The following is a 16,709-nucleotide window of genomic DNA, read 5'->3' on the forward strand; positions in this document are numbered from 1 at the left end:
AAGTGAATGGTTTTAAACATTTTCAAAGTGCATTACCTTTCTATCTCCCTTCCCCAGCTACTCTCCAGCTCATATATCCCACTTGCACTTTGGAGAAGGCAGAAAAGTACATATTGTACAGCCAAACTGCCAGCTCAGATTTCTGTTGCATAACTTCTGTGCCTCATAATTAGATTTGCGGTGACCTCTGCTCTCTGGCTTCTGTTCCTCCTGTAACACAGGTGCCCTGGTGCCTGAATAGTTTTGGCCTCAACTTAAGCAGGTCTGAAAGTTTTGCAGCCCGAGGTTTCTCCTTGTCCAAGCTGCCTACAGCTTGACAGCTTTCTTTCTCTCCCTGGTGACAAGCAGCCTCGGCTCTCGGGGACACAGCAAGGAGGTCTGTGTGGGATGCAAAGAGAAAACAAGGACAGCAAAAAACAGATTCTCATTAAAGTATATATTATTATTATTTCTAAAAGAAGGGAGGAAGCCAACTAGATGAATGCTGTCACAATCTTACTGTGCCACCAGCACTGTGTAGGTATCGAATGTGGGTGGATGTTCAACCATGTGGGTTTCACTGACAATTGCCCAGGGTTAAATGTTTACCTGAGAACAATGAAAATAAATTCACAACAAATTGAGTTCCAAGGTGAACATCAGCAGAACCAGTGTAGCATAGTGGTTAAAGTGTCGGACCAGGACGTAGGAGACCAGGGTCAAATCCCCACTTGGCCATGAAACTCACTATGGTGACTTTGGGCCAGTCACTGCCTCTTAGTCTAACCTACTTCACAGGATTACTGTGGGGGTTAAATAATGAGGGGGGGAGCCACCTCGAATCCCTTGGAGAAAAAGGTAAGATGCAAATGCAATAAATGAAATGAATGAGATGGACTAGATGATCCTTGGTGTCTTTTCCAGATCTACAATTCTATGATTTAGAATGCTGATTGGACAGAAATGGAAGAAAGGGGGTAAGAAGCAGTGTGGGACGGAATCTAATTTGGAAGCCCCAACATGGCTGATGTCTGTCAAGCCTTGATACAATCAATATTGAATATGGCAGCCTTTGGGAAGTCAGATGTTCTGTGACATTGACACTAGGCGTGTAAATATAGATGTGTCAGCTTTTTGAGCCACACCTGTAGCCATTCCTTCAAGCAGCAGAGTGATCTGCAGCCGTTTCCAGGTGACTGTGCCTTAAAAACCTTTGCTTGCCAAATCCTACAGATCAAACAATTTTTCGTAACCAAGAGACAGGAGCTGGTCAAGTTAACCTGACAATTTTTTTCTGACAGCTTGATAACCTTATATGTATGGTGCTGTCAAGAAGAAAATTGCTCCATTAAGAAAATGTTCATCTGAAGTCATTATTTCATGAATACTTTGTCAGAACAGCCACCAATTCCTCTTTGATTTCCTTTCCAACGTGTGTTCATTGCATGCCGCACTGTTTCTCTTCGGCTGCAGTATGGCTTCTTACAAAAACTAGGTTATTCATCTCACTGTCCACCTAGTCAGAATTTTACAAAATTAATTACATAAATGTTACGTAATGACATTTCAATGCAAAGGAAACAGAATGCAAATGGGGGGAAATGTAATCAATTATGTGTTGGTCGCAGACTAAAAGCTATTTCAGACATGGGGCAAATAAGTGAACCTTGGCAATTCCTGCTGTTTCCCCACTTCTATCAGACTCCTCTGACATCCATTTAGGGATAGTTTGCCTTTGAGGGGTTCTTTACCACAACATGAAGCTGTGAAAATATATCCAGATATTACCCTTTTACACCTTTTCATGCTGTTTTTCCATACATTTTCTTGCTATTAATACTCTTGCTTGTTTTACTATGTATTTCTTACCCATTCATTAAAATCACTGGTGAGGATCTAGAAATGAAAAATGGTGGAAAAAATAGGTTTGTTTAGCCTGTAGAAGAGAAGGTTAAGGAGAAACATGATATCTGTCCTCAAAAACCTGAGGGGATACTAGGCAGAGTGGAATGGTTCTCTGTTGTCGTGAAGAGCAAGACTGCAATGATTGAGTGGACTTGTCAGGAGAGCAGTTTTTAGCTAAATTTTAAGAGAAAATGTCTAATGGCAAGAATTGCTTGTCTGACGAATCCACACTGGGTCATCAAAAACTTGCATACAGTGGTACCTTGGGTTAAGTACTTAATTCGTTCCAGAGGTCCATTCTTAACCTAAAACTGTTCTTAACCTGAAGCACCACTTTAGCTAATGAGGCCTCCTGCTGCTGCCGCGCCACCGGAGCATGATTTCTGTTCCCATCCTGAAGCAATGTTCTTAACCCGAGGTACTATTTCTGGATTAGCGGAGTCTGTAACCTGAAGCGTATGTAACCTGAAGCGTATGTAACCCAAAGTACCACTGTATTTGGGAAATAAATCTTTCATCTCTTGCACAACAGATCCACATAATAGATATTAAAAACACATATCTATTAATTTTGAGTCAACGAAACAACTAAACAGTAGAACTCTAAAAGGATCACCTTCCTGGCCGTGAAACTATGAATTGAACACAATAAAGGCCTGTCAAACTGACATCATATCACCAGCCAGAAAGGACAACATAGCAGGAGGCTGGTCTCCCTTGGTTCTACCTAGCAGAGCTCTTCATAAAATTGGCACTTTATCTGTCAAGGGCAGATCCTACAATTGGTGCCCATTATATTTAATAAAGCCACACATCGTTCAGCACTATAAGAGACGAGGTCTTGCAAAAGGCCAAGGCACTGTTGTTTGTGCAGCAGCTACAGCAAAAGTTGAATCACCAGCCATCCCTCCTTATCTGCAGACTGCTGGCATTTTGACATCCATCCTAGGTTTGCTAATAAGGGAGTCAATGTCAGGTGCATGGGACTACAAAATAATAAACTAGGCACCATACACAACATGGGGTGGAGTAGGGTAGATGGGAAGGGAGGGAGATTGAATTCTCGTGCAACTGTACAGCTGGTGATCAGGGTTTGGTTTATCTTGGATGGAAAAGAGCTGCAGCTCAATGGCAAAGCAGCTGTTTTGCATACAGGAGGTCCCAGTTTCAGACTCCTGCATCTCCAGGTAGGGGTGAGATACATGCTTTCTAGGCATGGGGCTGAGCTCTTTAGCACTAAAATGGAACAAAACAAAATCCACACAAAACCCGATTGCCATTTGTTCCAATTCAGAGCTAAATTGTGAGTTTTCCTTCTTGAGGTTGTTTTCCTTCTTGAGGTTGTTTGACTAGTTCCGTCTGTCATACTAGCTACCTTAGCACCTTCAGTTTCTTCATCTGCGAAATGGGTCTACCTTCTAGGGAGGGGAGGGATTATGTGTCTGCTGTTTTATTTTTTAATCACTTAGCAAAGTTTTTGCACTCTTCCCAGAATAGGATTTGTTAATCTTATTCTGGGTGTTAAGCACTTGACTCTCACAAGAATGGCTGGAAGGATGGGATATGCGTTTAAACTGGAGACATTGTCTTCCAGGACTAGAATCTGCTCATGTAAATTGGGATTGGTGAAGCATTTATTTTGCTTATGTCAGAAATGCTATTGTCCAAGCAGACTTGTCAAGTTCCATCAAGAACAACCAGAGCTGAGAATTGAATTTCCGGTGCTCTTTGCTCAAAATGCTTACACTTGAAAGCCAAACAGCTAGATTATCAATCTTCATGCCCTAGCTTGGGTGACATTTATTGGCTTAAACATTGAACAGGACCCAACATGTTATGTGGGAGTCCAGAGCCCTTTCTTTATAGGAAGGAAATTGTAGGGAGTTTGCAGAGATTCCAACCATCATTATGTTACAAAAACAAGGCTATTGACCTCTACAATCTTACATACAGTACATTGCAGTTTGTGGGCTGTATCCAAAGTCTGTCATACTCAGAGCCGACCCATCGAAATCAATGGGTCTACTCTGAGTCTAACTTGGCCAGAAATCATCCAACATATGAAACTCAGTGAATGTTGATATTAACCACTAATGCTAAAATTTAAGCAGGCTGGTGAGAACTGTCAGGAAATGCTAACATTTATTAGTAAAATATATGCAATACCACATGAATTTAATGAATGGCCATATATAATTGAAATATACTCAGAGTCGAGAGTGGATTTCATGCTCTTTATTCAGCTCATAGTGGTGAGAAGGAATGAAAGTCCCCTCAAAGTATCTGCTTTATATACATTATTTACACAATGGGCTGCACGTGATTGGCTAATTCCGGAATTCTCCTGTAGGCCAATCAGGTTGTGGATTCACTTCCATCTGGAGCTGGATTAGGTGGCTCCTACAGACCAGTCATACTGCTGCATTGTTCTAGGACCAATCAGACTGCTGCATTTTGGATCCTATTCAACTCAGTACATAACAGTAATCCTTACCATCTACTAATAAAGGCATACTGGAAAAACTTCAGAATAAGGAAGTTTCTCACTTTTCCCAGTAACTCTTACATTTACTCCAGCTTCAGTGTGCTCTCACTGCTGCTGTTTGAAGCTCAGTGTACATGGCATTAGCCACAATATATCTGTATCCTGTAGTTTCTTGAGAAATACTCCTGTTTGGTGCCTTTTCCCTCAAACCAGATTCCATCCATTTTGAAAACATAAGTCATGGTTAAGCTGAGGTGTGTACATTTCAGACATCCATTGTGCATGTGTGCATGATGGCACATCTACAAATGGATGACTTCATTGAAAAAGAAGTTGGGGGTTTGTAGGCACAGAGAAATGGATCAGGTAATGTGGGAGGAGGGGTCAGGTAATGGTGTGTACAACAACATAAAATGTGACTTGAAACACAGTGGGGGGGAAACAAATTTGCTGCATTTTAAAACACTGATCTGTATCTGCCCTTTGGGGGCCAATTGGCCATGGAATTATTCCTTCCTTTAGCTCTGCGTGACTGTTGTAAATAGCACCCGTGGGTTGAGACCAGGGCATGCGGAAAGGAGGGCTTTAAAATAGAATCAGAAATCACAGCTACCCCCAATATATTGTTCCAAATGTTTTTTCGAGATGTGCTTCTTTATCAAGTGAATGCCTTTAGTGTCTTCTAATGTTTCTTAAGAGCTGCTTGCAAGAGCCTCGCTGCCGATTCACCCAAGAGCAATTGCCTTGATAAAGATACACCTTTCGAAATTCATCGGAAACAATATCGTGGAGCATCTGACCTGACTGAGGGAGGTCTTAAACTTTTTCAGCCTGAGAACCACATTCCTTGATGGAAAATCTTTCAGGGGCTGCATAGCAGTAATAGGTGGGGGCAGAGGTAAATGGGAGCAGCATCAAAAGGGTCCTGTTTGTGAACTTCTTCAGGGCATCTGGTTGGTTAATGTGAGTTGCTAGAGTAGATGGGCCTTTGGCCTGACCCAGAAGAATTTTCCTTATCTTCCTATGTGCTTATGAGATGGGCATTGCCTGGGGAGAATCCCAAAGGTCATATAGAGATGGTTGAAAGGCCCTTCCACCCTCCATCGTCCCAATCTGAATAGCAGCTTCTGTATTTTCTATTTGCAGAGGGACACGAGTTCCCATCAGTATCAGTGGGGATGTTTCTCCTATTCCAAACTGCAAAGGCGGGGAATCAGAATTTGAACCGTGGCGCAGGCACAGGGTCCAAGTCTTCCTCTCTGTAAGTCAGGTGTGGGAAACCTCTGTCCCTCCAGTTGTTGCTGAATTACAATTTCCCTCATCCATGGACATTGGTCATGCTTGAGGCAGATGGCAGCTTCAGTTCAGCCACATCTGGAAGGCCAAATATTCCTTGCATTTGCTCTAAGCCATGATCTCACTATCCATTAAGAAAACTATGAGCTGTGTAATACATCAAGGCAGGAATAATGTCACATCTTGTTTAGTTGTGGAGGGGGGTTCCCTTAAATCTCATAGCAGAATTATTTGTATTTCTTTCCAAAAAAACATCCCATATCAATACTGAGACTAAACTTAGCAGATTTAAACGCCCTCCCTACCCGTGATAACAAAATCAAACCAGAAATAGCAATATAGTTTGTTAAACAAATTGTAACCATTTCCTTTAAAAATTCTAATTATGTTAACTGTGGCTGGAAGCTTTAATGAATGAGCTAATCAACTAAAGTTTTACAGTCCAATCCTATGCAAGCTTTCTTGGAGCACTGTATTACATTTATAGCCCATATTTCCTCCAAGGAGCTCCAGCTTGCATGTGTGGTCTCCAGTCCTCATTTCATCTGCATAAGAACCCTGGAGATGGGCTAGAATAGGAGAGCAACTATGCAAGCCTAACTATGTTTACTGGAAAATAAGTCCTATTGAATTTAATGGGGCTTTCACCCAAGGAAATGAAATTAGGATTGCAACTCAAGTGGCTGGTCCCAGGTCACCTAGTGCGCTTCAGTGTTGCCCAATATAATTAATAACAAAGGGTTGCATCCAACTAACATCTAATCAGAGCAGACCCTCTGAAGTTAATGAACTAAATTAACCATGTCTATGAATTTCAGTAGATCTACTCTGAGTAGCACAAGCGACAACTACAACCCAGAAAGCCAACTGTTAATTATGCACTTGCTTATTTGTGGGGCTAGTTTGCTACTGTAAATAAAGGAAGCAAATATAAACCGGTAAAGGAGATCTTTCTTTGTAATTATGAATGATAGTGTTTGTTTATTAAACTGTAATATTTCAAAATGTCAAAAAACAACAACACAACACCCTGCAATATGCCAAAAGGGTTTCAGGAAAATGCAATGCTTTTAATAAAAAAAAATTATACGTAAATTCCTCCATTCATCAATCAGAAGGCAGGTGATTAAGCAGCTAAAAGCATATCCCATTGGAGGCAAACTCTAATTTACACAATTTAGACTGTTTAATGCCAAGTGAACACAAATGGCAGTAATGCATTGCTTTTTTACTGGCAGAAGGAGGCCACTCTGTTGCTTTCTACCATTTAGGACTCTAAGCCCTAATCCTGCTCTCTAAAAAAGATTTCAGCATCCATGTGGGAGAAAGGTAGGTCTCCGTATGACAGTGCTGTGCTGGTGCTGGCCTAGAATGATGACTTCAATCAAAAATGTGTAAAACAGACTCCGTAATTCCAGATGTGAAGAGAAATCATTCTGTGAAATTGTCTTCCCTCCTCCCACTTAATCCCCACCTTGTTTTAGCACATCTTTTCATCATGAAAGCTAATGGGTCTGATGTCTGATTAGGCATAGATAAAATGGCACTGTTAATCTTGGGTCTCCCCCCAATGGGACAAGAGACAACCATTTTTGTGATGGCAACCATTTTGATTGCACTAAAATTCAAAAGGCAACTCCAAATAGGGTTGCCATATTTCAAGAAGTTAAAATCTGTCGCACTTTTTTTTGTCACAGTTGTGGAGCTTTTTAATTTTTGACCAAAATTGTTAAGCTTTTTTTGGCAAAACCTCAACTATTTTTAAGGAAATTCACCAATATCAACACTTTAAACATGGATTGCCGTACATCTGGATTTTCCCAGGCATATAAGCGATTTCTGCCCAGGCGTTGTTTATGAGGGCAGAATCCCGGCTATGTCCAGGAAATTCTGGACATATGACAGCCCTACCTCCAAACAACATGCTTCGTGGGAAGAAATAAAATGGTGTGCATTCCAATTCTATGTCCACAATAGAATATCTATTCATACCAAGTATATAGCTAAAACAAAACAACCAATTCCAAGAGGGTGAAACAAGTGAAAAGTTCTCCTTGCGTTTTTGGTACAGCCTCTGTTCCTGCTCTGGTACTGCTATTCAACATACTCTAGCGCACTAGCCTGCCCCCGCAATTGAGGTGGTCAGGGCTTTGTGACACACATGCCGCAGAGTGCATTGATGTCACTTGTGCATGTCACGATATGTGCTGATGTGGCATGCACAAGTGAGGTGAGCACATGTGGCAAGCGCACATGGGCACTGTGGGATTTGGGGAGCCCTCAAGCCCCCCTAGATGGTGCCCTTGCGCATACAGGCAATGAATTGGCATTGGCAGGAAGCAGGTGTCATGGGGCACCTTTAGGATGAAAGAGAACCAGTTCTGGAATAAGATGTCACCTCGATCTCAGTCTCTACCTAAAACATGCCATTGGTCTACCTAGCTTAGCATTGTCTACACCAGGAATGGAGATCCTTCTTCAGCCCAAGGGCCACGTTCCCTTCTAGACAACCTTCCAGGCAGTGGTGTAGCAAGGTCAGGTGGTACCCGGTGTGGAAAATTTCTTGTCACATCCCCACCCGCCTCATCAAAATTATTAAAAGAAGAAAAAATAAGATACTTACAGGTCCACGTGCCAGTCAAGGGTGTAGACAAAGGCAAAAGTGGTGAAGCAATGAATGTAAATATTGCCTTGGCTAGTGTCTACACATGCTTACACACACCTCTCGATCGTCTATGCAGGCAAGCAAGAGGCATTGCCAGAGTCCAAGGACTCCTTCCAGCCAGGCAAAAAAGCAATTGAGGAGGGTGTGACTTGGGGAGAGGTATGACCTGGGGAGGTTCCTGAGGGCCAGAGAGAGAAGCCTGGAGGGCCACATTCATTCCCTGAGCCCAAGGTTTCCCACCCCCAGAGATGCCAGGGACAAGCTCAATATCTGAGCTTCCGCATGCAGTGCATGTACTCTACCACTGAGTTATGGTTCCTCTCCTAAAATATTTGAAGGTGATTAATATTTTTAAAATATTTGTATTATAATTAGTATTATAATTTCAAAAGAAAGTTTGGGATGATTCCAACACTTTATATTTCTTTAAGGAACATATTGGCATTTTTCTTTCTGGTGCCATATTCCATTCCTTGTTTATTTTCCTATAGTTTTAATCCAACATTTAGGACGCAAAAATGACTAAGTGTTCAGGTCTTAGAAACACTTTTCCCAGGGCTTGTCCTAAATCAGACCTATTTTATTTCTGCTGATTGCTTTTATGCTGTTTTGTATTTCTTTTATCTCTTTGTTTGTTTGTTGCTGCTGTTTTAAATTATGTTTGAAGCAATTGTTTGATTTTTTAATTTATTTTTCCCTCTAACAAAAGCTAGATGGATTCTGTTTTAATTAACGTCTATTGTCATTTTGATTATTTGAAACTCTCCCCAAAATGTAATCATCATTATGTCATATGTTAATTTGCATGCCATTTTCCCCATATTTGCTTACAGGATAACAAAAAACAACAACATAACAATTCCAAACATATTAGAAACAATTGCAAATAATAATATCAATAATAATAATAATAAATCAAGCCATGCATTTTGTAAAACAGGACAAATAAGTGATCCTAGTATAACAGCTCTAGCTAAACAACACTGTATGAAAACAATACAAATCAGGAAACATACTGAAATCACCAAAACTAAATGGAAGAGAAAATGATGCCAATGCAAACATGGAAGAATAGCACACAACACATCACGCCTCTTCAAGGGTAAGCTATAAATCGCTGAAATTAACAAATAAAAGAAAACTGAAGAGAGGGAAAATGCAGCAGAACTCTTCTGCAAAATATCCATTCCAACACCAACACCTTAGGTTTTCTGATAAGGTCAATACCAACATAGTGAGGACTGTTCTTCCTAGCGGATATTGATCGTTCAATAAAACAATTCTTGAAAATATTGGAAGGCACTTGCAGCGATGCTCGCCTGCCTCCTACAGATGCCGGGGAGCTCTCGCCTTTGATTACCTACAGCGCTGTGGCAACATCTCAGAAGAGAAAAGATGCGATCCCATTAGCACATCCCTCTAGAGCTGCCACCTGCTTTGATTTTGTCAGCGTATGCCAGAAAACCAAAGCCAGGTCCTGAATGAAGAAGCATCCCTTTCACGGCAAGCAAATGTCCTAGAGATTTACTGTATGGAATTCAACATGGGTGAGAGATCAAAGGCTGCATGCAGAAAAGAGGATCACAGGGTCATAAATGCCTACTGAGCTCACCTTATTGAGGGGAACGTAATAATAATAATAATAATAGTAATAATAATAATAGTAATAATAATAATAATAATAATAATAATAATAATAATAATAATAATAATAATTTATTATTTGTACCCCGCCCATCTGGCTGGGTTTCCCCAGCCACTCTGGGCGGCTTCCAGCAAAGATGAAAAATACACATATTAAAAACTTCCCTGAACAGGGCTGCCTTCAGATGTCTTCTGAATGTCAGGTAGTTGTTTATCACTTTGACATCTGATGGGAGGGTGTTCCACAGGGAGGGCGCCACTACCGAGAAGGCCCTCTGCCTGGTTCCCTGTAACTTGGCCTCTCGCAGTGAGGGAACCGCCAGAAGGCCCTCGGAGCTGGACCTCAGTGTCCAGGCAGAACGATAAATGCAACACCATTCACGCATATGCAAACTGCATGAATGGTTTGTTGAAAAGTGCACAGGGGTTGCAACAGGACTGATTCAGATTGGCACCCTAATAAGGAGCACAGTCCAGATTAGGCCTGTAGAGAGCTGGAAGCCCATGACTCCAAAATGTATTTTTTAAAAAGAAGGAATAAAGAGGGAGGAGTTTTAAAAATTAAGAAATAAAAAAGTAATTGCTAGCCTCCTCTCTTCTTCTTCCCTCCCATGTGACTTGTTCACTCCTGAATTATTTTTCTCCCCTTGCCCCCCTCCCCGCCACCAAATTATAGGTGAACCCCCAAGGTGAAACAAAAGATTGGCCTTATTGCCAGGGCTTAAAATTTCGATTTGATTTCCTTTTGACAATATTGAAGCACTTCCATTCAAGGTGTCTAAAGGGGAAGCAAAAAAAGAGAAGAGAAGAATAGTTCCTCTCTCCCCCCACCCCTTGTCAAATAACGCCTGTGCTTTTATGGATTTGAATCCACTTGACATTTCTCTTTCACTCCGAGCGGCACACAGCATGCATAATAAGATTGCAAAGGAAGCTGGTCTTGTTTTCCCTGCTCAAGTGTTGTTAAAGCTCTGCCAAATGGTCTCCTTTCTCTGCGTGCTTTTATACATCCACCCTCAAATTACTTGGGGTGGAATGATACAGCGTGGTTGGAAGCATTAGGCCAAGATCGACAAAAACATGAGATCTCTAAGATAAAAAATCCCAGTGCAGAGCAACTTAGTTGGTCCTGAACATGCCTGATTGGGGGCTTTTGAGGAGAAGGAGAGATTCACCAACCATTTATATCAGTAGGCTGGGAGTGTTTTTCCGACACAATCGATATCCTGAGCAGAAAAAAATGTAATTTGAACGGAGGCAAAAACCAACAGTGTAAATAGTAACAAGGTTATAATTCTTAACAAGAACCATCATCTGAAGTTCTGTCCATACTGTACAGCTGAGTTTTTCAGATGCTGATAAAACCCACCACTTTGTCCAGTGCAGCCTTGGACCCCCTTGTTTATTTTGCTTCTGAAATCAGCTCTCTGAACATTTGATTTGGCTTGAAGAAGAACTGCAGGAATTAGAACATTTGTGCTTGTGAGCCTGTGGCATGTTGGAGTGCCACCACTCACCTGACCTCCACTCAGTCATATAACTGGTGCTTCCCAGAAAGTAAAGGCAGCAAGTTGTGGTGCAAATGCCCCAGATCTAGCGCTCCTGCTGATTTGCACCACACCAAACTCCTCACCCCTTCCCCTCTGCCTCTTGGTAAGCAGTAGCAATGTGGCTGCTCAGAGGTCAGGTGTGCAGCAACACCCTGGCAAACTCTCTGCTACTGCTTGTGAGCTTAGATTAAGGAAATGCTGCAAAGCTATTGCTCTAGAGTCATGCCACCTCTCTCTTCTACCAGTTACCAGGCAGACATCTTTATAGAATGGGGATGAAAAATCTGTGGCTCTCCAAAGGTCACTGGTCTAACTCCAGTCATGTCCGACTATTGACCTTGCGGGCTGGGGCTGATGGGAGTTGGAGTCCCTTGGGAGGTGGTGGACTCTCCTTCCTTGGAGGTTTTTAAGCAGAGGTTGGATGGATGCTTTAGCTGAGATTCCTTCATTGCAGGGGGTTTGACGAGATGACTGTTGGAGTCCCAACTCTACAATTCTATGGTTCTATGAACATCTGAGGGGATCACCATGCAGAACAAAACATACACCCACACACACCCAATTATATCAACATTAGGCTATACAGCAGGGGTCCTCAGAATTTTTCAGCAGGGGGCCAGTCCACTGTCACTCAGACCTTGTGGGGGGCCGGACTATAATTTTTTTGCGGGGGGGGGATGAACGAGGAACGATGAGTGGCACGTGAAAGGGCTCCGGAGAGGGGCTGGCACCAACAAAGCCCAACCCCCCTCCTCCTCTAGGCAGGGCAGGGAGAAGCCAGGAGGAGGGAGGGAGGAGGAGCCGCTGTAGCCATTTGAGGGGGAGGGAGGGAGAAGGAAAGAACATGCTTGCTGGCGATCCATGCAGTGATTCCTAGACCATCCACGGGCCGAATTTAGAAGGAAATTGGGCCTGAGCCGGCCTGCACACCTTAGTTTGCTGACCCATGCTAGTATACAGGCATTCAAACAGGATATAATGAATGAACATGAGAAGGGTGAGACATTTATACACGTTCAGTTAAACATCAGCATGCCACCTATAATTGTGCCCTCTCTGGGCAAATCTGTAGTTTTCCTCATCCGGGGCCATGGGAGGGTTTCTGATAACTGCAGCCCCAGTTATATGCACTAAAGATCCTTGCAGGTATTCAGCTGCCACCTCCTTGCATATTAAAGGCACAAATGAGAGCTTCACATGTTTGAACCAAGCCTGACCCAACTCCCCCCCCAAACACACACACACACACACACACACACACACACAAGAGCAGCTAATAGTATCCACTGCCCCAGGCTAAAATGCATAGCACCAAATGCTGGGTAAATTGTTTTGGCACTTGAGTCAGAAAACCCAACAAGTACCCTCCTTCCTGGCAGTAGAAACACAGCAGTAATACATCATCAGATTATTACAATCAACAGATCAGAAGTATAATAAATTACTTAACCATTTTGACTCTTTTACAACACCCAAAATCAGCATTATCAGACTAAGAGCCAGCCTCCCAGTAACAACACTAATATAGCTCCCCTGTATGGAGCAGGGCAGGGTGGCAGCAAAGACTCTCCTCCCTGCAAGAGAGGGGAGTGGTTGTGGGCGGGAGCCTGGACTCCGCCCTGGCAGGGGCCTTAGCCCCTGCCCCTCCTTACCTTCACCTCCCCCTCAGTCCTCGTCGTCCTGCAGCGAGTCACCCACCCTCCACTCCCATTTAGCTCAGGGTCTAGGTTTTTGGCCTTGCTATGGACCTTAGGTTGGTTGCCCCGGTTGTCTGGGGGGCCTGGTAGGAATTTTTCCATTTGGCATTAGGCCTTTTGGTTTTTTTGCCAACCTCGTAGCAATCGTCACAACTTTTGTGGTATTGGTGGGTAGGTTAAGCATTGGATTCATGTGTTGTGCTGTGTCAAGGGCTAGGTGTGGCCATCGCCTATGCTATCTACCGTGGGTTATTCCGTTAAAGGAATCTGGCGGTCGTGTATTCCGTCCGATGCCTGCTTGGCGGGAGGCCATGGCACGACCCTCGGTGACATCAGGGGGTGAGCCTATAGTTGGATGAGCATCAACAGGCTCCACCTACTGTTGAATAAACCCACCACCTATAGTCATCCAATGCCTAAGCCAATACCTTTTCACTGCTGTAATCAATAAAGTTGTGGCCTTTTCTTGCCCATTAACCTTATACCACGTGTCCATGTGTATTTATTTCACTTAGTGGGGTCGGGGCCCTCGATCCACAAAATTGGGGTTGCATGAAAAAATCAGCAAGAGAACCAGATTGACATCATGTGTCGCCTTGCTCAGCCCCATCCAGGAAAACTGCCACAATGCTATTCTCCAGAGATGGGCTCCACAACTCCACAGCTCTGCCCTACAGCATTGCCTGCTATTGCCTAATGGTAAGGCTAGCCCCAGTTTGAACATATGGATGTTGCTACCATTCTTCCACAGGCACTTGCTACACAAGCATCCTTTAGCACAGCTGAGACCTTGAAGAAGGACACTGAATAAACTGATAGTGTCCAGAGAAGAGCGACCAGGGTGATGAGGGGTCTGGAAACCAAGTCCTATGAAGAACAGTTCAAAGTAGATTTTAGATGAGGGAAGAAAAGATTCCGGGGTGACATGATGGTGAAGAGTATTCAACTGATCTGGAAAAGAATGAGCCAAGATAAATATGTGTGGATTTGCAGCTTTAAGCAATGATGACTTCCATGGCATTCAAAGATTGGGACACAAATGTTGAGTTTGAATCCATGATCAATTTATACAGTGATGGAACCATGTCAATTTATTCCTTGTTGTCTTCTAGATACTGTGGTGCAGTAGGGGAGGAGAATGGGCGGAACTCATATACACATCAAAATTACAGTGCACAAACAGCAAGAAATGAGCCTTGGGTTACAGTGAAATTCAGCACAAATTCAAAATCCCAAGGTGGGTTGGCGAAAGATAAGAATGTGTGATTGATTGATTTATTTATAATTCCTTTTGTAATTTTGAGGTGCTAAAATTTCCATTGCTTTACTTTCAGAAGCCAGGTTTGGAAAACCATTACAAAGCAAAGAAAAGTAAGTTGTGCTGCTGAATTTTAAGGCAGTACTGTTACATACGGGTCTTCATGTGCAGGGGATGTCCCTAACTCAGGGAGGGTTGAAGGCCCATCAGCTACTCTCACCTGGTTTAGCCGGCCAGTCAAAGCCATTCCCCAGTGTGTGTAGGGTGTTAAGGAAGGGCTAGTACCTCTGGTGGGAAATACGTCTTGCTCCTTCTGAAGTAGTTTGTCCAACCTGCACTCAGCTCTCACCTATCAGAGGAGGTTAAGGGGTGATATGATAGCCATGTTCAAATATATAAAAGGATGTCACATAGAGGAGGGAGAAAGGTTGTTTTCTGCTGCTCCAGAGAAGCGGACATGGAGCAATGGATCCAAACTACAAGAAAGAAGATTCCACCTAAACATTAGGAAGAACTTCCTGACAGTAAGAGCTGTTCGACAGTGGAATTTGCTGCCAAGGAATGTAGTGGAGTCTCCTTCTTTGGAGGTCTTTAAGCAGAGGCTTGACAACCATATGTCAGGAGTGCTCTGATGGTGTTTCCTGCTTGGCAGGGGGTTGGACTCGATGGCCCTTGTGGTCTCTTCCAACTCTATGATTCTATGATTCTATTCTATGATTCTATGATCATGCAACAGCGGCCATACCCCAGGAAATGACTTCGATTGGCTGGCTAAACCAGGTGAGGGTAGCCAGTTGGTATCAAATCCTCAATGAGTTAGGAACTTCCCCTGCATGCGAAGACAGGCTCCAATGGTCCAACCATGCAATAGGCCTGAAGGTGTTTTATGCATGTGCTGTAGAGGGAAGTGAGGGGCAGATGTCAACCTGAGAAGAGAAGAAGAAGAGTTTGGACTTGATATCCTGCCTTTCACTCCCCTTCAGGAGTCTCAAAGCGGCTAACAATCTCCTTTCCCTTCCTCCCCCACAACAAACACTCTGTGAGGTGAGGTGAGTGAGGCTGAGAGATTTCAGAGAAGTGTGGCTAGCCCAAGGTCACCCAGCAGCTGCATGTGGAAGAGTGGGGAAGCGAACCCGGTCCACCAGATTACGAGTCTACCACTCTTAACCACTACACCATGCTGGCTCACCTAGAAGAAGGAAAACTCTACTCCTAATCCTTTGCTGCCTTGTGGGAATATCTTCAGGAGAAGAAAAGGCTAAGGAGTAAGCCCTACACAAACCCAGAGTGGAGTCCCTAAGATGGTTGGATGGTACCATGTACACATCTCTCTGGCAACTCCTGCAGCCAAGCTGGTACCAAACATATTGCTTTGCTTTCCTTTGGACCTCATCTGGAAGAGGGGGTTCTTGTTGTCTGGGCATCTCAGGACCTCCATACATACTGCCCAGGCTTGCGCCTCAAGGAGGTCACTTCAGTGCTGCTAAGGCAGCAGTTTGACTTCACCCCCAGAGGTGCACTCCATTGTCTCTCAAGACAACCAACAACAATAACTGGTACATAGCAATTTTCCAGATTCAATATGTGTGTACACATTTATTTGTGTGTGTTTGTACCTTTTTGGATTACTGTATTTATTTATTTTTTGCAGGCTGCTTCAAAGCTAGGATAATTTTTTTCTCCATGCACCATTTCAGCTCTGCAGAATTTATATCATTACTCACGCTCTGTTGGTTCACATATACATGCATTGGTTTGTTTTAATGGTCTTTTAGTCATTTTACAACATTTTCACCATAACATTTTTTTTGTTTACAGGTGTTGTCACTCACATTTAAATTTATTTCCTTCTGTTCCTATTGTATGGAGTATTTTGAATAGGCATTTATTTATTTTTTGTATGTGTTTCCTATTTATATGTGTTTGCTACAGACCAATGAAGAAGAGCTATGGTCAGAACATGGGTGGTTAAGCTACTCAGGCTGATTTGTATTTCTTGTAAATAAAATAATAATAATAATAATAAATTTTATTTATATCCCGCCCTCCCCAGCCGAAGCCAGGCTCAGGGCGGCTAACAACAATCAAATAATCAAACAATCAAATAATCAAACATTCTAAAAACATTTCATTATAAAATTTAATTAAAATCAAATTGATGACAACCGTTAAGCAAAATTCTGTGCAGGTTGCCAGAGGAGGGAGTCAGGCTGCGCCCTGACCAAAGGCC

This window comes from Podarcis vaucheri (assembly GCF_965113315.1).
Source record: "Podarcis vaucheri genome assembly, chromosome: 15".
Classification (NCBI taxonomy): Eukaryota; Metazoa; Chordata; class Lepidosauria; order Squamata; family Lacertidae; genus Podarcis; species Podarcis vaucheri.